General features: G+C 41.9%; 1 pseudogene; it reads left to right on the forward strand.

Annotated features, from left to right (window-relative positions):
• LOC125404947 (transcription factor E2F6-like) overlaps nucleotides 1–15,432 on the forward strand; it is a 30,171-nt pseudogene extending 14,739 nt beyond the window's left edge.
• Nucleotides 15,433–21,770: the final 6,338 nt, after the last annotated feature.

Below are 21,770 nucleotides of genomic sequence, written 5' to 3' on the forward strand. Positions count from 1 at the left end.
TAAATCTTGGGTATGGTTAAAAAAATCTGTAATCAGTGAAAGAAAAGTTGGCTTAAAACTCCTAATACAGAGGGTTGATAGTTAAAATCTATACATAAATAATCTTAAAGGAACCATGCGATGGGACACCATCTTGGGATGCTAGCAACATGTGGCTTGCTGCCATCTTAACTTCTGTCCTCCATCAGGATAGAGGCAGCCACATGGCTGGCAGGTATCTTTGCTAAGGCTGGAGAGAGTAGATGTCATGTGACTTCATCACCATCTTGATTACAGGTGACCACATGATATAAGCAAGGATGTAACAACAGGTTTCCAAGGCATTTGTGATTAGGGCAGATTTTTGTATGATAATTACTGTTCTGAAAACAAAGTCTTAAAAACAAGGTTTATGAAAGAAAGGATTTTAAAACAATGCTTGTTTAATAAACTATATTTTTTGTCATTGTTTTTTGAGATAGGGGTTCTCTGTAGTTTTGGAGGCTGTCCTAGAATTAGCTCTTGTAGACCAGGCTGGTCTCGAACTCACAGAGATCTGCCTGCCTCTGCCTTCCAAGGGCTGGGGTTAAAGGTGTGCACCACCACCACCCGACTATTGTTTAATAAATTATTAAAGCTGTACCCCCATGAGTTCATATATAAAATGCACCTCATGCTGACAGCTGAACTTTTTAATAGTCACCCAGGTGATAGTGTTTTTTAAGCATGAGGGGTCATGGAGAACAGTTGAGATTTGGCACAGTGTGCAGGGCTGGAGTGCTTTAGAGAGTCCAGTTACAATGGGTGACAGTCACCAGAAACCCCAGTCACAATACAATAGAGCTGGCTGGGACGTAGAAGACAGGCTGCCATCAAGGGTGGTACCGGAGAGATGACCTGAGCTACGCGGGGAAGCCCAGAGGATTCTGAATAAATCCCAGATTTTGAGCACTGAGTTATTTACCCTGTTGGGGGCTGGACTGGCCTTTTATAGTTGTGCCGTGTTTCTTCCTTCTTGAAGAAAAAGAGGTGGTACTTTTTTAAAAAAGGAACTTTCTTTTTGATATTGCAGAAGCTTACAGTTGAGAGCTTTTAATTTTTTTTCTTTGGTTTGTCAAAATAGGTTTTCTCTGTGTAGCTCTAGTATTGGGGTCCAGTGCCAGCCCAGACCATAAATTATCTCTCAGCACCAGCAGGGGGGCGTGGGAATAAAGACACAACTCACATGGCTTTATTGCGAGGGAGTTTTCAGGGATCCCTCATGAAGTCCTGAGTTCACATCCTGAAAATTTCCCACATTTATTCTCCAAACAGCTTTTATACCAAAATGTAAACTGAGGGGAAGTTCATTAGCATTCTGTTTCCTAGGTAACCAGGTGAATGACTTTAGTTATGTTCACATCTTTCTCTCTCTCTTTTTTTTTAAGATTTATTTATTATGTATACAACATTCTGCCTCCATGTATGCCCACATGCTAGAGGAGGGCGCCGGGTCTTATTACAGATGGTTGTGAGCCACCATATGGTTGCTGGGAATTGAACTCAGGACCTCTGGAAGAGCAGCCAGTGCTCTTAACCACTGAGCCATCTCTCCAGCCCCTGCTCACATCTTTCTATGCCCTCTCTGTCATTTCTTCCTATCTTCCTACTCTGTATGCCAGCTCTGTCACGTAGGCCAAATTAGCATCTCTTTTCCAGATGTCCTCCAAATTACAAAGAAGGAGCAGAACAACATCAGCACATCCTGACCCTTTGTTTAGGATGGCAGGAGTGTAAAAGGCTAGGCGAGCACCTCCTGTGTGGCAGGTTCAACCTGGCCTGAAATTCTGGCTGCCATACAAAGTAGAAATATGGACCTTATAATGTATGGCACTATACCCTAGCTGATCTGGAACTTGCTTTGTAGACCAGGCTGACCTCAAACTCAAGATCCACCTGCCTCTGACTCCCAAGTGCTGGGATTAACGGTCCGTACCATCAAATGCAGCCAATTTTAAACTACTTTAAAAGGAAATTTGGGAGTTTTACAGAAAATCTAAATTTAAAAACTATATATTTTTAAAAGAAGGGATTTAAAGATATTGACATTTATAAGACTATAAGACATTTAAAATTTATAAAATGTTTACCAGCATCCTTATTGGGACGCTCACAACCACCAGGAACTGCAGAACTAAGGAATTTGGTGCCCTCGTCTGGTCTCTGCATGTACCTGCGCTGATGTACACATCATCCCACACAGAAACATAGTATAACACATGTAGTTTAGGGTTGTACACCGTTCTTGTTTGTGCAGAGGCAGTGTGCACTAGTTACTAGACAGCTACACTATCACACGGAATATCACAATAGTACTCTAGCACTGTGTGGCTGGTGGTGGTGGTTTTTAGGGGTACTATTTGAATAACTGTGGCCCACAGAGGTTCATATTTTTGATGACTGGTCACCAGAAAGTAGAACTCTTTGAAAAGATGAGAAGAATTGGGGGAGATGGCCTTGTTGGAGGCAGCATATCACTGGGAGTGGACTTTGACTTTTCAAATTTTCTCTCTCTCTCTCTCTCTCTCTCTCTCTCTCTCTCTCTCTCTCTCTCTCTCTCCTTACAGGTCAGGATATATAACTTTCAGCTACTGCTCCAGCACCTGCCTGCTTGCTGCCATGCTCCCCACCATGATGATAATGGACTAACCCTCTGACACTGTAAGCCAGTTCCCAATTAAATGCTTTCTTCTGTGGGAGTTGCCTTGGTCATGGTCTCTTTACAGCCATAGAACAATGACTAAGACAGTTGGTTAGGTGGATTAAATGCATCCTTGATTTATGGTGTTTTCAACTCATCAAGAATTTATCAGGAAGTGACCTCTTTGTAAGTTGAGGAACATCTGTATTATCCAATAAAGAAGATAAAATGAAGGTAGACACTCTCTCAACCGTGTTAGGTTTATTTAGCATGGATTTCCCTGTTCTTCACAGCAAAATGAAATGGAGGCAGGAAAGAAAGATCGTTAAGGGGGCATGGGAAAAGAAAGATGCCCGTCACCCTGCCACCTGACAAGGAGTTTGAACATTTTAACTGCCACAATCTGCACAGTAGGATTGACTACCTGGGGCAACCAGGAAGAAAGAAATGACAGTCACACATCCAGCAAAACCAGGATTTGATAGGTCGTGTATGCTAATGGAGAAGCACCATTAGCAACACAGGAAATGCTGTGGGGTGTCCACCAGGGAAGACTACGCAGAAGCAAGTTTAAGTGAATAGACAGTCTTTATTAGCTGGCTGGTGATTACACTGGGTGTCTTAGTTAGAGTTTCTATTGCTGTGAAGAGACGCCATGACCACAGCAACTCTTATAAAGAAAAGTATTTCATTGGGGCTGGCTTACAGTTCAGAGGTTCAGTCCATCATCATCATGGCAGGATATGGCAGTGTGCAGGCAAACATGGTACTGGAGAAGGAGGTGGGAGTCTACATCTGGATGCAACAGAAGGAGATTGAGAGCGACACTGGGCCTAGCTTGAGAACAAGGCCATGCCTCCTAATAGTGCCACTCCATAGAGACCAAGCATTCAAGCATATAAGTCCATGGAGGCCATTTCTATTCAAACCACCACACTGGGTATTTGAGATCCCAGTTTAGTTAGCCCGGAGCCCTTCTCAGGGTGAGGTTTCAATGACCAAAACCAGGTTCTAGGCTGACAGATTTTAGTTAGCAAGAACAGTTAGCCAGAACCACAACTAAAGAAGCCAAAAATCATTTAGAAACTTTCCCAGAACTATGGCCTTTGATACATTCTTTATTTTTGTTTGGTAGGAGCTGAGTTTTATGGCCAAAATGGTACTTCCATTATGGAGTCATCTGTAATAAGATCTGAGGAACAGCTAAGGTCTGGGGTCAAGTTCCTGGTCTTAGTGAATAAGTCAAACTATGGGCTCATCCTGCTCTAAGGGGGTATAGTTGGTTATAAGGACCATTAATTTGACTGAATTAATCCTTTGTTTTACACAATTGGAAGTTAGCCAGGAGCCGAAGACTGGTACCAATAATCTGAATTATTTCCTTGTTTTGTTGGTTCTTTTTTATCATGGTGTTCTGCTTCCGTAAGATCTGACTGTAAGACATTTTCTTTTCTCTTTCTTTCTTTCTTTCTTTCTTTCTTTCTTTCTTTTTTTTTTTTTGGTTTTTCGAGACAAGGTTTCTCTGTAGCTTTGGAGCCTGTCCTGGAACTGGCTCTTGTAGATCAGGCTGGCCTCAAACTCACAGAGATCCACCTGCCTCTGCCCCCCAAGTGCTGGGATTAAAAGCATGCACCACCACTGCCTGCCCGGCATAAGACATTTTCTTAATTAGTTATTGATGGGGGAGGGTATAGCCCATTGTGGTTGGCTCAATCCCTGGGTGGGTGGTCCTGGGTTCTACAAGAAAGCAGGTTGTACAGCCCATGTGAGCACACCAGAAAACAGTACCCTCCAGGGCCTCTGCATCAGTTCCTGCCTCCGTGCTCCTGCTTTCTCTGAGTTCCTGTCCTGACTTCCTTTGATGATGAGCAGCAATGTGAACCTTTAAGTCAGACGAGTCCTCTCCTCTGAAGCTTACTTTCTTGTCATGTTATTTTGTCACAGCAATAGTGATTCGAACTAAACACATGGCAAGATTTCTTTTAATTACTCTTGATTGATTAGTATAGAAACAACGTGTTTCTCCTAAAGCCAGACAGAGCCTCCCTTATTTTTAGAAGTAAGTTTTGTTTTTTTTTTTACTCTTTTTTAATATTTATTTATTATGTATGCAATATACTTTCTGTGTGTATACCTGAAGACCAGACATCATGACAGATGGTTGTGAACCACCATGTGGTTGCTGGGAATTGAACTCAGGACCTTTGGAAGAGCAGGCAATGCTCTTAACCACTAAGCCATCTCTCCAGCCCTAGAAGTAAGTTTTAACCTCTGATTTTTTAAGGCAACTTATGCCATGGAATCTGTTGTTTTAATTCAGAAACGGAAAATTTTAATACCTCTAGGCCCTGACCAACCTGTCTGTTTAGTTTCTTAAAGTTTTAGTCTCTCATGAAAAAGGCTGATGTGCCTATGACTGTTGAGTCAACTGTGCCAGCTCTTACCAGGAGTGGGATGAAAGCTGCCACTCTTTTCTCCTTTGTGGTCCAGGATCCTATATTAAAATGCATTTTCTCTTCTTCCGTAGTTATACATGGAGGTGTATATTTGTGCACTAAGACACATACAAGGTATTTTTCAGTTTGGAAAGTATCAGAAGAGGCACATTTAGTTAAACTACTAGTTCTTGCCCACCAAGTAGTCTCAAGAGTGTAACAAGAGGGCCTGCTTGTTGGAGTTTCTGTCCTGTCCAGTTCCCGCAGTCATTATGTCCCAAATAAAAATCACACAGAGTTCTCCATAAATTATAAACTAATTGACCCATTAGCTCAGGCTTCTTGCTAACTCTTATAACTTATATCAACCCATTATTCTTATCTATGTTAGCCACATGGCTCAGTACCCTTTTCAGCAGGGCAGGTCACATCCTGCTTCTTAGGTGTCTGGACAGGAGTGTGCAGAGAGCTTCCTTCTTTCCAGAATACTCCTTTTCTCTTTGACCTGCCTCTACTTCCTGTCTGATTGTCCCACCTATATTTCCTGGCCTGGCTACTGGCCAATCAGCATTTATTTAAAACATAGTTGACAGAATATAGAATTGTCCTGCACCACAAGAGCTCAGTAAGATTGTTGTTGCTCAGAGGAGTTAACCCACAAGGGAGATCAGCAGGCATCAGAATAAGGGGAAGTGCCTACATTAAAGGTTTTGGATATTATACAAGTTCCAGCCCCTTGTAAGCCCTCTAACATTAATTCGGGCTGTCCAGTCACAGTGAGTTTTTTTCAGTCAATGGACTGACAGTCTGGTTAGTTCCTATAACTATGCAGTATGGGGTTGGAGGAACTAAGCATAATGAGCAATCCTGACTGATTTCTGGGAACGATTATCTAAGTGGTGGACCTTGTCAAGAGTAGAAAATTGGGATGGGGATCCCTCAGCTTCCTGGACAATGGTAGGAAGGATAGTGGCTTCCATGTTTGTTAAGTGAGGTAGTTTCTTTAGAGGATTAAGTTGGTCAGGGTTTTGGTATGTGGTGCGGGAGAATTGTCTGTATTCTGTCAATCATGCTTTAAATAAATGCTGATTGGCCAGGCAGGAGGTATAGGTGGGAAAACCAGATAGGAAGTGGAAATGATGCAAGGAGAGCAGGAGAATTCTGGGGAGGAGGAAGTTGATTCCTCCCACTCCTGCCCAGATCACCGAAGCAGCAGAATGTGAACTGCCCCACTGAAAAAGGTACTGAGCCACATGGCTAACATAGATCAGAAAAATGGGTTAATCAAGATGTGAGAGTTAGCTAATAAGTAGCCTGATCTAAAGGCTACTTACAGAGTCCTTTGTGTGATTTTTCTCTGGGACTAAACAGCTGGGGGGTCGGGCAGAACAGAAACCCCCAACAAACAGGCCCCTTCATGTTACAGGTATGAGTTGGAAATATTTGTTAGGACCCAATGTTTGGGGAACCAGGAAGAGGGGGTAGTTCAGTCAGGATATAGTAAGTATATCTCAAGGGTCCCTTCCTATGGCAGAGTCCAAGTACCCAGATTTTTTATTTCCTATAGGTCAAATTTTTTTTGTTGTTGTTGATGTCCTAGGCAGTAGAGGATAGAACTCATAGGTAAAGCCAAATAGCCTCTAGGAGGGTCAAGATTCTCTCTTTGGTTTTAATTACCTTCTTCCCAACACTGAGAAGCCCTCTTTCTGTTAGGTAATATCATGGGTATGGATGGTAGTAAAGGTACAGCAACTGTCTATATGTCGGTGGACTTTTCTTTTTCCCATCTGAGAGCCTGGATCAATCAGTTCTGCTCTTTGGGCCGAGGTCTCTGGCCCTAAGGCTTGGGCCCCAATCATTTCAGTTAAAGTAACTACTGAAGGCCCTCATACCTGGTTTCATCTGTAATGAAGCTGTTTCTATCCGTGTAGAGCATTGCGTAGAAATCTCAGATAGTCATGGATGAGCACTTGCAAGTCTTCATTAGACAAGAAGGTCTCAGCAATGACGGCTGTGGGTTTCTCACATTGAACACCAGGGTGATCCAGAGGTAGGGTCTGGTACTAGGTCATGCAGGCATTAGACAGCCCAGCATTCCGGTGTTCCTCAGAGCAGGGCCTCAATGGCATGATGTGCTGTGAGTATGAGATCCTGACCCAGATAACTCATTTGCCTTTTTTCACTGGACTAGCAGTTCCTACCACAGCACTTAGACAGTGGCTCATCCTGTGCCCACAGGAGCCAATTATTTGGACAGGTGTGTCATAGGGCTTTTCCATGGCCCCACCTTTGGGGATAAAACCCCTTTGGTAGTTTGTTCTATAGACAAACAGATGAAAAGGCTTTGAGATGTCCAGTAGTGCTAGGACTAGAGCCAGATTGAGAGTTAGCTTTAAAGCCCCAACGCTTTTTGTTTGGGTTCAGTCCAGGTGTATAAAAGCCTTGCTATTTTCTCAAACTCTGGAATCCTGAGTCAGAAATACCTAGCTCATCTGGGAACTCTCAAACATGACTCTTAGTCTTAGGAGTGGGATCTGAAGGATGGCAGCTGTCCTACTCTGAGACAGGCTCCTTTTGCCTCCCTTCATCGGGTATCCTCTGATATACATAGTTAGGCTTTCTTAGCTGACACCGCAAAGCCCAAGTTCTGGAGCTCTTGCATTGTTCCTTAGTGACCCTTTTATAATATGTTTTAGTTTTAGAGTCTAGGAGGAGATCATTCTATATATTATAAGAGTATGATCCCAGGAAAGCTCTGATGGAAAGGCAAGAAGTCAACACTTAATGTTTCATCAAACATGGTTAGAGAATTTTTAAGTCTTTGGTGCAACCTGGTCCAGGTAAGTTACCCTGCAATCTTCCTTGGATCAGTCCACTTAAAAGCAAATGTAAATTCACTCTCCACAACCATGGGGAGGCTGAAGAATGTGTATTGGAGTTCCAAGAGTGTACACTTGATTCTCTGGAAGAATTGGACTCAGGAGTGTATGGGTTTAGGACCATGACCATGTAAATGGATAATCCCAACCCTCTCATTTTTTCTTTTCATTTAATTTTATTTTTTAGATTTTAGACAAGTCTATAATCAGAGGACCCAGGTTTCTTCACAGACAGGAGAGGTGTGTTCCACACCTATCTCTCTAAGACAGGCAATATAGACTACAATTTCCCTTTTTCTTTCCATGATCACTGGGTATATTTTAATCTCATTGGGGGTAGCTGAATTGGTTAGTTGAACTTGGTATTGGGAAAGTTCTGGGAGTCAGTTTCTGCCCTCACCCTCAGGAAACTATTGTTAATGTAAAATATAGTCCAACTCTATCCTCTGACTGGAGGCAGGAGTTCCAGCCTCCTTGATGGAGGGCAGAACACCAAATTTTACTGGGTATCTGTAGTCTAACTGAATCTCATCAATAGAAAAGGTGATGGTGGTTTTCAGTGTATGCAAAAGGTATTATCTCTCAATCCGTTTCTTTTGTTTGTTTGTTTATTTGTTTTGTTTTGTTTTTGTTGTTAAGCACCTTTTGAACTACTTCCAGGAACTAGAATATTTAAATCCATGTAAATTTTATATTTTTTTCTAAAATATAGGGCCAACAGGGTAAAAGGAACAATCATTTTAGCAGCTGTCTTTAATTCTTCAAAAGACCTAGAGAAAATTGGTCAGAGTTGGACAAAAGGGAAAATCCATTCTTTCCTGGCTACATTATCCTTCAGTATCTCCCATAATCCCAATTCCCAGCCAGCACAGTCCGGGAGCAGTTTCTCTACTCTTTTTAGTTTTCCAATTACACAGGTCACTTTATGAGAAGAAGACATAAACCAAGAATACCAAGAGCAAAATTTTGTACTGATTACAGCATCAGTTACACCACACAACTTGAATTATGTTAACATTATATGTTAACTTTAGCTATTCATTTAGAAATTGATTTCAATTTTTATTTGTATTTAACCAATATTAGATGGTAGCTACCATCTTAGCCAAATGACTAAGCTTAATTTCATCAATATGATAGTGGACACATTTCTGGTCATGTAACAAGGTGATATATAATCTGCAATGTGTTCTTATCCAAAATGCTTCATCTGAACCTAATTTCCCTTGAATAGAAGATACAATGGCTAAGGGCTGGGAATGTTGCTTGATGATTGAGCACATTCCTACCACCCACAAGGCCCTGGGTTAAATCAACTCTAAATATTTAATTAAGGACAAGCAAGGCCAAATCTCTATCTCGATTGGATTCTCCTTAGGATATATATTTGTATAAAGGACAGTTTGAAGGCCAATGACAAATTTGTGACATGTCAGGGTCCAGCCCCAACATAAAACATTTCTTACCAGAGTAGAGGCTTGGGAATATTAAAGACACAATTCACATGACAGTATTGGGAGGGAGTTTCAGTGATCATTCAAATCCTGAAATCATCCACATTTCTTTTTCAAACAGCTTTTATAACAACGTAAACTGAGGGGGAAGGTAACAAAAGCTTCATTTGTATTCTGTTCCTTAGGTAGTGGGGAAACACTTAAATCACGTCTTGCTTATGTCTATTTTGTCATGTAGGCTGAAACACCTCTTCCCCAGGTGTCGTAATTGCCATAGAAGGAGCAGAACAGCATTAGCATGTCCTGACCACTTTCAGGATGGCGCTGGGTTTGCTTTACTATCAAAGGAGCTAGGTGACCACCTCCTGTGTGGAAGGTGCCAGAGGCACCAGTTAGTCTCACTGCTATGCCGACCATAAGACAAATGTTGGAAATGGCCTGCATTCTCAGCTCCCACAACTCTTCCCTCGTTATTAATTTTAATAAAGCCTGTGCTTCTGCAACAGGACAGATGATCAAATCTGTCTTAGGCAAAGACTTCCTCGTTTACCCAGACTTACTGTCTTCAGAAAAGGCATTCTAATTATGCAAGTTCCTGTCTTAGGCATCTGGGGTGAAGCAGCTTCAAACCCATCTATGACTGCTGACTTCTGTGAATAGAGATTAAGGGACAGAAATACCTTTGGGCTCTGTGTCTCAGAGCCAAACTTTCTTGTCAAGAGAGTTCATAATGTTTTATGACTAATCATACTCCTGAAGGCTACAGTCTCCTAGTTAAAGGAGAGGAGGATCATCCGGGTTGGAAATGTTCTCTTCAGCTGGCGTAGAGCGCCTCTTAACAATTGCATACTCTATTAAAATCTAAAATTCTTAACAAACGCATTAAGTCCAAGCATTCACAGGACATGTCAAACTTTTCTCAACAACTTATAAGCAGTTTCAAACATTACCAGGTCAATACCATAATTCTAGAATGGGAATTAACAATAAGCCCGCAATTTGACATGTTGCAATTCTCTTAAACCAATTCTAATCAAAAGACAAGAAAGGTTTTTTTCTGATGGGTAAGAGTCCAATGACATTGCTGCTGTTAAATACCAGTCCCAATCTCTGAGCAGCAGTCAAACCCTCAGGCTGCCCCCTCATCTGTGAAGAGGGACTCCAGTCATTTCTTATTTTGAGTCTTTCTTTCCCTGAAGGGAAAGTTTAGGTCTTACTTCTCAGATCTAATATTTTAATCAAAACGAGTCCTGTGTCCCAGAGATTAAAACAGTTAATGTTCAGCCTGTGTTTCTAGTCCAGCCCCAAAGCAAACAGGGTTCAGACTGCAAGTAAGTTGTGGTCATCATGGTGGTCCCAGCAGGGCCTCATTGGCTGTGTGGATCCCTGTCCGGCAGTGCAGGTCCTGCGGATCAGGCACTCCTCTCCATGGGGGCAGGGAAGGCAGGACCACAGCCTCTCAGTCTGACTCCTCCGTGGGGGCGTTATCAGCTACCATGTCATCAGGTCTGCCACTCCTTTACTGTACGTGCAGTCATCTCACCCAGCTTTATTTTCTTTCTGTGAAGAAAGCACAAATACATCCTCGAGCCCAAATTAATACAGGGTCGGGTCTTTTTATAATCCAGTGCAGGGGCTTTCACACCGTGCGTTAGCAAAGGTTGCCTTGGTGTCACCATGCCAGCTCTGTCTGCAGCGTTTATCCTTTTCAGTTGTTTTCAAGGAGCCGCGGGCGCGCTCCACAGTGCCTCCTCATTACTAACCATACATGCAGTCCTTCCATTGGCTCCACAGTGCCTCCTCATTACTAACCATACATGCAGTCCTTCCATTGGCTCCACAGTGCCTCCTCATTACTAACCATACATGCAGGCCTTCCATTGGCTCCACAGTGCCTCCTCATTACTAACCATACATGCAGGCCTTCCATTGGCTCCACAGTGCCTCCTCATTACTAACCATACATGCAGTCCTTCCATTGGCTCCACAGTGCCTCCTCATTACTAACCATACATGCAGTCCTTCCATTGGCTCCACAGTGCCTCCTCATTACTAACCATACATGCAGTCCTTCCATTGGCTCCACAGTGCCTCCTCATTACTAACCATACATGCAGTCCTTCCATTGGCTCCACAGTGCCTCCTCATTACTAACCATACATGCAGTCCTTCCATTGGCTCCACAGTGCCTCCTCATTACTAACCATACATGCAGTCCTTCCATTGGCTCCACAGTGCCTCCTCATTACTAACCATACATGCAGTCCTTCCATTGGCTCCACAGTGTCTCTTCATTACTAACCATACATGCAGTCCTTCCATTGGCTCCACAGTGCCTCCTCATTACTAACCATACATGCAGTCCTTCCATTGGCTCCACAGTGCCTCCTCATTACTAACCATACATGCAGTCCTTCCATTGGCCCCACAGTGCCTCCTCACCACTAATAGTATATGCGACTCATCCACTGGACGAGCCTTCTGTGAAATCTAGCATAACATCCTTTAGGGGATCTTTTGCTATAATTTTAGTAAAAATAAATGAATGTAGTGCAGACTGCAGCAACAATTAGCCGGGGAAAGAGTATTATTCTGGCCTTTAAATTGAGCAAATGCAATTGTCCAAGCATCACTACTTTAAAATTATCAATTAATCTATTGCTTAGTATAAGAAATATTGATCATAGTCAATACTCTGCTAAAATATCTCCTAGATTCTATCCTGCTCTTCTGTGCTAAGCAAGCTACTGCTTCAAAATAAGAAGTTAGTATCTTAACTGGCAAAATGGGAAGGTGCCGTCAAAAAAAGCAGACCATTTTTCCATAGAACTGCTGTAAGAGTAAGTTTTGTAAGTAATATACATGCTTACCAAAACTGAGCATGTATAATTGTAATAATTATATTATTATATTATATTATTTTATTATTATAATTAATATAATGTATATGCTGTTTCTATAGAGCGTACTCTACCTGCTTAAGTACCTGTCTGGTAGCTTCTGTAAGTTGTCTACTGGAATCTGGATCACTGCTTCCTTTAAGAATCTTTCTTAGTGGCTCAAGGTCTCTCATAAGAATATTCTAATTAAGGTTTTAGCCATTATATATGTCATTAAAAGTTTGTAAGTTATCCTGTTAATCTAAGTTGTAACTCTGCCTAGCTGATAGAAAAAATGGAAAAAAGAAAGCACATTTAACAAATGATGCTGGCCTAACTGGATATCAACATGTGGAAGAATGAAAATAAATCTATATTTATTGCTTTGAACAAAACTCAAGTCCAGGGGAAGATGGCCGGCCGGGAACCTGAGCTCCTCTGAGGTCACCCTGTCCCCTCCATGCCTAAGTGCATCGCTGGGCGAGTGGGATGGATAGAGCGGGCAGCAAGGGAGGCACCCAAGGGGGTGTGGAGCTGGGAATGTGCTCCACAAACCACCAGGGAAGGCAGGAGGGCACGTGGGGTATGAGGGGGCGGGGCAGCATGAGTCAGCAGCAGCTCCAGACTGCCCAACCTTCTGGTGGATCGGGCGCAGGATGGTGCACCAATGCTGCTTGGACCCCATAAACCTAAAGAGCCTACTGACATAAAAAATTAGGATTAGCATAAAAGAAAATGTGCAGTATGTGTCCATGAGAAAGGCTCTGAAAGTGAAGAGGTCCTGTTTTGATGTGTCGCTGGTGTTCTTAAATCGCAAGTTCATAGATCTTGTCAGATCTGCCCCGGGTGGCATTCTTGACTTAAACAAGGTTGCCACAAAACTGGGAGTTCGAAAACGGCGGGTGCGTGTATGACATCACCAATGTCCTGGATGGAATCGAGCTGGTGGAAAACAAATCCAAGAACCACGTTCGGTGAATCTGATCTGAAGAACTTCGGAGCTGTACCCCAGCAGAAGAAGCTCCAGGCCGAGCTCTCGGACCTGGCAGCCATGGAAGACGCCTTGGAGGAGTTGATTAAAGACTGTGCTCAGCCAGCTGTTGTAATTAACCGATGACAAAGAAAACAAAAGATTCTCATATGTAACCTATCATGATATCCACAGCATGTAAACCCTCCATGAACAGATTGTCACTGCAGTGAAGGCTCCAGAGGAAACCAGACTGAATGTTCTGGTTCCCAGAGAAGACTCTAACATGGTACATATCAGGAGCGCCAAAGGACCCATTGATGTATATTTGTGTGAAGTAGAACAGAACCAACTGATGGAGCAGGGACCTCTAATGCCTAGAGAAAGAAGAAAACCTCCTCAATGAAAGCCACTCAAAGTGAGTGACCCATAGCAGTGCAAAGTGATTGGGGGTTTCTGGGGCCTCCTGCATGGACCTCCTGCTGGTTTGATCCTCGGCAGTAAGTCTTCATGGAGTGCTCTGGTTCTCTCTCATTCTAGATTCTTAGCAGCGTTGAAGACCAGTAGTGTTCTTGAGTAACTTCCTGCTTAGGTTCCTGGATGGTTTTCACGTTCAAAATTAGCTTTCGATAATTCTTCACTGAGATGGACTTCTGCCTCCTGAAATCATTTTATCATAAGCATGTCACAAGAACAGACAGCTGACCAGTTGGTTGTGAACTCTGTCCTTCCCTGATGGATGGTGTTAGCTTTTGAGAAGAATTGCCTTACACTGGCTCACATTTGCGAGTAGGCGTCATGTACTGGTGAGGTGTACACACAGGGCCAAATGTGGCACCTTTGTATATACCTGTATTATGTTTAGATTGCTTATCAAATATGTCTGAGTGACACCTCTACCCTAGAACAACCAAAATAATGCATATAGGGGAAAATGATAGGGAGACCTTGACTTCTTCAGTATCGATAACTTACTAGAACCCTCTGGATAAGGGTGGGTGGAGTTTTCTAAAGTTTTATTTGTAGGAGTTTCACAGATACGCTGTACATTTAGGTTCCCATACTTAAAGTATTTTAATACAGATCCCAATACGACAATGAGAGGCAGATACTTCTCGATTTTAAGCTGCCTGCAGAGTCACAGTGTCCCAGTAGAATGGTGACATGCCTTGAGGTGTTAGGGGCTCATAAAGGAATGCCCTCCGGCAATGGGTCAGTTCACTCCAGTGTGAACTTGGTCCTGGTGAAAGGGAAAACATTATCACACTTTCTGCGAGCAGATTTGATAGTGTTTGTGTGTGCAGCCTGGCTCCTCTGTCAGAGGGGCTTCCCTCCCCTGCATTCATTGTACCCCGCCCCCGCTCCAGCTCTCATCCCGCCTTCCCAAGCACCTAGCCACATCTACCTCAGTGGAAAAGTCATTTACCTCTCTGTGCCTCAGTTTACTCAGCAATTTACCAGTAGACTGTGAGTTGCATGGGAAACCTTTTCATAGTCGTGCTCAGCACCTCACCCCGCACCTAGTCCGGAACAAGTGCCCAATAGACAGACGTCTAGCAAACCAGTGAGTGGGTGAGTGCAACATGGGTCAGATAGGACCTGGCTTATTGTTGTTTCGGGGTCTGGGGAGCATCATTGGTATGTTAAATCTCTCATTTTACAAAAAAAATTGAAGCAACTTGATAAAATGACCATGTATACAAAAAAATTTTAAGTAGGGAATCCAACGTTAAAGTATTAAAAGGATAACACAAAACAAAACAAAACAAAAGAACCATCAAGTCTAGATGGATCAAAGACCTCAACAGAAAACCAACCACACTGATCGCCATAGAAGAGAAAGTTGGAAGTACACTAGAATGCATTGACACATCTCAAATACAGCCCCAGTGGCACAGACACTGAGATAAACAATTAATAAATGGGACCTCCTGAAATGGAGAAGCTTCTGTAAAGCAAAGGACATAGTCAACATGACAAATCATCAGCCTGCAGAGTGGGAAAAGATTGCTGTGGGAAATCCTTCAGCCAGTACCCTTTAAGTTACCTGCCCACTTTGACAGGTAAATGCTGATGTAAAGTAAGCTCTCTCTCTTCCAGCTGCTGGATTCGGTTGCTATTCCCTTTTCGAGCAGAAGACTGTGATCTGTAAGTCTATCACTAAATAAACAACCTTTTATTATACTCAATTCTGACCTAGTGTGGGATTTCTTTTTAGAGCCCATCTTCATTTGGCACCCCACGTGGATCCCAATTACTCATCTACCAGGTGGACCAGTCTAAAAGGCCCAAACAGTTCATGGCCCAGAAGGTCTCCCACCCCCAACTGCCTGGCTTGTTTTCATCTACTAAGTGGTTTTTTAAAACCCTGCCACAGCTGAGCTAAGCATGGTGACTTGAAAATTCCCCAAGCTCGCGCACACACCCGCCCCCCCCCAACGGCTGCATTCCTTGTTGCACAGCGACTTGCACAGCTTCTGATTTGCACTTCCTGCTCGTGAGTTCTGGACTCCTTGTTCCATGTACAAAATTGATTTAATTGCCTTTGACTTTTAAAGCAAAGCATATTGTCAGTATTTAACCAGGCACCAAGGTGGAAAACCAAAGTAGGGAAGGACTGTTAGTACCACTGCCAATGATGACTCTTCACCACGAGGCTGTAACTGCTACATTTGCTGGACAATAAAGATTATTACACCTAAAACACTGGTTAAGAGCATTGCCCGCTCTTCCAAAGGTCCTGAGTTCAATTCCCAGCAACCACATGGTGGTGCACAACCTCCTGAAATGAGATCTGGTGCCCTCTTCTGGCCTGCTGGCATGCATGCAGGCAGACCACTGTATACTTAATAAATAAATAAATTTAAAAAAATAGTTGTTAAAAAAAAAGAAAAAGAAAATGCTTTGATAACACAGCCAAGAATGAGACACTTTTAGAAATGATACAGTCTTAACACACTAATAATAAATAGCTAGTTTACAGGACTAATACCATCAAAAACCAAAAGTTACCTAAAAAATTAATACTAGTGAAAAGGATAACATTAATTTGACAAACAAGATTCAATTCATGTCAAAGGGTACTGAGACAGTATCTGAGAGAATTCATACTGTTGAATTTGACAATAAAAATCTGTTAAAAAGTTATAATAGGTTAGCAGATAGAGTATTTCCCCAAGAAGGCAATCTGCACTCTATCCAAATAATGTCCAAGGATGAGATGGTATCTTTAAAGGGAAAACTTCAGACCTTGGAATCACATGTGTAGAATGAGAATCAGAGGCTAGGTGCCTCAATGAAATCACTAGAAGTATATACAGGCCAAGAGAATAAGGCTTTACAAAAGACAGTAGTAAAAAGATTTGAAAAGATTGAGGAAATTATTGTAACTGATGAACAGGGAAAGAAGGTACAAGGACAGGATTCAACATCTCCAGTAGCTGTCAGAAATTACCCAGGGTTTTAGCTTTCTACCCTGTAATCTATAATGACAAAGAATCAAGTTCTAAAGGACCAAAGGATTCAAAGAAGGTGGATGGTTACCTATGGGAATGAATGATCTAAAAGAAATTAAGCAAGCAGTAGTATCTGATGACTGCCATTCAGCATTTCTTAGGGAGATGGTAAACACATGGGTTTCTAGCAATAAGGCAACCCAACATGACAGGCTTCAATTAGTTTCAGCAGTCCTGGATGATGGACCTCAATTACTGTTGAAATGTTATTTACGAGAAGACAAAAAAAATTTAGAACAACAGGGAAAAGCAAAAGGACTTAAGACTTTCCAAGATTAAATTCTTGTTGAGGATACTTATGCTGACTCACAGGCTCAAGCTCTTTACGATGAACAAATCTTGTGCCTTTGCCACAGAGCAGCCTTAAATGCTTGGGACAGGATTCAAGAACTAGGAAAACTGATTGAATCATATACCAGGGTTAAACAGAGCCAGAGAAAACCCTTTAATGAAAAACAATACTTGGACCTTTCAAGGTTAGATCAGCACTAATGGATGAATGGATCCTGCATACAATGAACACTGAGACATTTGACCATAATACTGAATCTTGGGTAGGAGAAGCAATTTCCAAAAGAACGAGGAGACATCAAAATGCCAAATGTTTTAATTGTGGTAAAAAGAACATCTGAGGAGGGATGTAGAGAAGAAATTCCTAGAAATAATATTTTCCTGGAAATTGCAAAAAAAAAAAAGGTATGAACCTTATGGATTATGTAGAAGGTGTGCCAAAGCCGACATTGGACCAATGAATGCTGATCAACAAAAGACAGACAAGGCAGCCAGATACTGTTGGGAAACTCCTTAAGGGGCCTCTCACAGGTCAAAAATGGTCCAGTCATTGTTGGTTTGATAGACACAGGAGCAGACATGAGTATCATTACTCCAGAATCTTGGCATCCAAATTGACCTCTTCAAGAGGCAGATGTTCAATTACTAGGAATTGAAACCCTATCTCAAGTAAAACAAAGCATGAATGCATAGGGCCAGAAGGACAGATAGAAGTCTAAGACCATATGTGGCTAATATCACAGTGAATTTATGGGGTCATGACATGCTGCAGATAAACATTCCTGCAGTCCAAGAAACTCATAATTCTGTGAAGGATATTATAAGGTACTATACACAAAGACACCAGTCATTCAGGCTGTATAAGAATGCAAAGCAACTAGCAAACCTTTAGAGGCACCAACGGCCCTACCTTTAAAGTTCTTAACTGAGAAACCAATATGGGTTAAAAATTTTTTTGGGTCCCTCGAGGACAGGCCTTCACACCCACACTTGATCTGCTTTGTACTCTTGTGGTTGGTTGTTCCGAAAACAAGAACAAAAACAAGAACAATCTGTTGTTTTCAGCAATGTTTCTAAAGATGTTTACCCCTACGGTGATGAGCTTCTTGATTTTGCTGGCTCGGCCTCCCCTGCTGAGGGCTATATATACTGTGTGAGGAAGTGGAATAAAGGCTTGTCTGCAGAACCTGAAGTTGTTTTGTGTGTTAATCCCAATGTCCCTCGCTCAGAAGAACTACAGTTGCCATGCTGGCATGACACAATTGCCTTTGACAGAAGACAAATTGCAGGCTTTAGAACAGCTGGTTCAGGAGCAACTAGATGCTCACCATATTGAAGAATCAACCAGCCCTTGGAATTCTCCTGTATTTGTTGTTAAAATAAAATCTGGTAAATGGAGAATGGTGACAGAGCTAGGAGCTGTTAACAAGGTAATTCAACCTATGGGCCCTCTACAATCTGGAATTTTTCTGCCTTCTCTATTACCAAAAGGATGGCCTCTTATAGTTATTGATTTAAAGAATTGTTTCTTCACTGTACCTCTATAAGAAAGGGACAGAGAAAAACTTTCTGTCACAGTACCTACTTATATTAATTCTCAGCCTACTAGGAGATACCCACACCCTGTGCCAATACTTTGTAAGCCAGTCACTGGAAATAATATGTACAAATTCCTATATCTATAATTTACTATTACATGGATGGCATTTTACTATCTGATTCAAATGTAGGTACTTTAGAAAGAATGTTTGAAGAAATAAAGAAAGTTTTGTCAAAATGGGTTCTACAAATTGTTTCTGAAAAAATGCAGAGAGGAGATTCTCTCCATTACCTAGGTTATAAAATAGGTTTACAGAAAATTAGAGCACAAAAGGCACACATTAGGAAAGGCAGATTGTGGATTCTTTTTTTTTTTTTTTTTAGTTTTTTTGAAACAGGGTTTCTCTGTAGCTTTGGTGCCTGTCCTGGAACTAGCTCTTGTAAACCAGGCTGGCCTTGAACTCACAGAGCTCCACCTGCCTCTGCCTCCTGAGTGCTTGGATTAATGTCCTATATCATATAGCTTTTGACATGAGACAGAAACTCTGAATTTTTCTTTTAAGCACTTGCTTGAATGTAGAGAAGGACAGAGCCATTGTTCAACTCCAAAACTACCTCTATATATTCATGTGTGTGTGTGTGTGTGTGTGTGTGTGTGTGTGTGTGTACATATACTTTGTCGTTTGTACTTATGGATCATATTTGATTTTCTTGATAATCCTTACTGGGTAGTTATTTTTCCATCTATCATCATTCAAACATCCAGGGTCTCTTGAATTTTTGAAGATGAGTATTTTCCTTCAAAGACAAGAACAGAACCCTGCCCCCACCCTATATGCTTTCCTTACCACCTGTATGGATGTCACCATTGTGGATGAGCTGTCATTTCTCCTTTTCAAGAGGGTTCTCCTTTTCAAACTGAATCTTTATTAATTTTGTTGGTATCCATAATTTTTTTCTCCTGTAGAAACAAGAACAAAACCTCTTTCCCAATGCAGCACATTTCCTGGTGTCCATTGTGAGGTCAGCACATCCTTGAAATAAACCAGTTGATTTAATTCAGAATTTTCTGATCTAATGAGAGCACACCAAGGTCAGCTGGACTGGGACTGAACGAGCACATGATCATACCGGATTCTCTGAATGAGGCTGGCACGGGGACTGTCTGAGAAGCCATTGAAAATGGCACTGGGACTTGTTTCCTCTGCATGTACTGGCTTTTTGGGATCCTAGTCTGTTTGGATGCTCACCTTCCTAGACCTGGAGGGAGAGGGGAAGAACTTGAACTTCCCACAGGACAGGAAACCCTGACTGCTCTTAGGACTGGAGAGGGAGGAGGAGAGAGAGTGGGGTGTTGGTACCCGGGCCTTTTCCCCTTTCTTCAAGGCGCTATGCAGGGCTGTTTTTCTCCTAGTTTCCTGCCTTCTCTGCTCGTTGCACTGGCTTGGGGGATTAGCTTAGAGAGAGCTTTGTCCTCTCTTGATATGGTAATTCCACCTGCAAGCAAAGGTTCCCACTGAGGCGCCTAAAGTGTCTGACACCGCAGCTGCTGGCACCCCCTCCCCTCTGTTCTCAAGTCGCTGGCGCCGGGCGCCTGGCACCCTCATTCCCTGTCCCGGATGGGAGGAGGCTCTCGTCATTCTGCCCCCAAGTATATATACCTGACATGTGCTTAATAAAGTTGACATTTACCCTTTGGGCAAATGATCCTAATCTCTCTCTGTGTGTCTGTTTAACTCCTAGGATATTGATCCAGACTCACGTTTCGGTACGGGAAGCACGCCCCTTATCGGAAAGTAGGGTTTCCGCAGATTTGGGCGGAGCAGTGGGGGGAGTGGGAGGGTATTGGGAAGAGGGGCGGACATGGAAACTTTTATAAATTAATAAAAAAAAAGAATTTTCTGTTATCCAATGTCTCTCTGCTGCTGTTGTCCCTTTCTCATTAGCATTAAGAAAATTCAACGTTAATAAAGCATTATGTAATCAATTTTTGGGGGCATTTTCCACCCCTTTCTATTTGTTTAACATATCCTTTAAAGTTTGATTTGAACTTTCTACAACTGCCTGGCCTGTAGGATTGTGTGGAATACCTGTAATATGCTTAATATTATTTTATTTTCTTAGAGACAGATGATGGACTATTATCTGTCTTTATTTGTACAGGGACACACATGATAGCCATAAATTATAATAAATGTGTGATTACTGAATCAGTCTTGTCTGAGCTTAAAGCTGTTGCCCACTGAAAACCTGAATAAGTGTCAATAGTATGGTGTACATATTTTAATTTTCCAAATTCTGCAAAGTGGAACACATCCATCTGCCAGATTTCATTCCTTTGAGTACCCTTTGGGTTAGTCCCTGCAGGTAGCGGTGTTAGTTTATAGAAAGAGCAAGTAGGGTATCTCTTTATAATCTCCTTAGCTTGTTGCCAGGTAATAGAAAACTCTTTCTTTAAACCTTTGCTATTGACTTGATGTTTCTTATGAAATTCTGAGGCCTGCAACACGCTTCCAATCAATAATCAATCAATTTCTGCATTACCTTGTGCTAGAGGACCTGGCAGACCAGTATGGGACCAGATGTGTGTGACGTGTATAAGACAAAGCCTATTCCTGATTATGTCTTGTACCTGGATAAATAATAAAGTCAATTCTGTATCATCTAGTATAAATTCAGTGGTTTCAATATGCAAGATAACTCTTTCTGCATATTGTGAATCAGTAACTATATTAAGAGGTTCTTTCAAATCCTTTAACACCATGAGAATAGCATATAATTCTGCCTTTTGGACAGAATTATAAGGGCTTTGTTCCACCTTACTTAATTCTTCTGATTTGTATCCTGTGTTCCCTGTTTTGTTTGCATCAGTATAAAGGAATGGGCTCCAGTTATTGGAACATCATGTACAATTAGGAGAAAAATCCAAGAAGTTCTTCTTATAAGATTAAGCCTATCGCTTTTAGGATAATTGCTATTAATTTCTCCCCCAAAATTAGCAAAAAGCTCTTTGCCATGGTTCATTGTCTTCCCATAACTTTTTTATTTCACCAGTAGTGAAAGACACTATAATCTCTGCTGGGTCTATACCTGCTAATTGACAAAGTCTCAATTTACCTTTTATAATTAATTCAGAGACCTTTTCCATA

The sequence above is a fragment of the Myodes glareolus genome, chromosome 1 (genome assembly GCF_982192425.1).
Source record: "Myodes glareolus chromosome 1, mMyoGla1.1, whole genome shotgun sequence".
NCBI classification, from domain to species: domain Eukaryota; kingdom Metazoa; phylum Chordata; class Mammalia; order Rodentia; family Cricetidae; genus Myodes; species Myodes glareolus.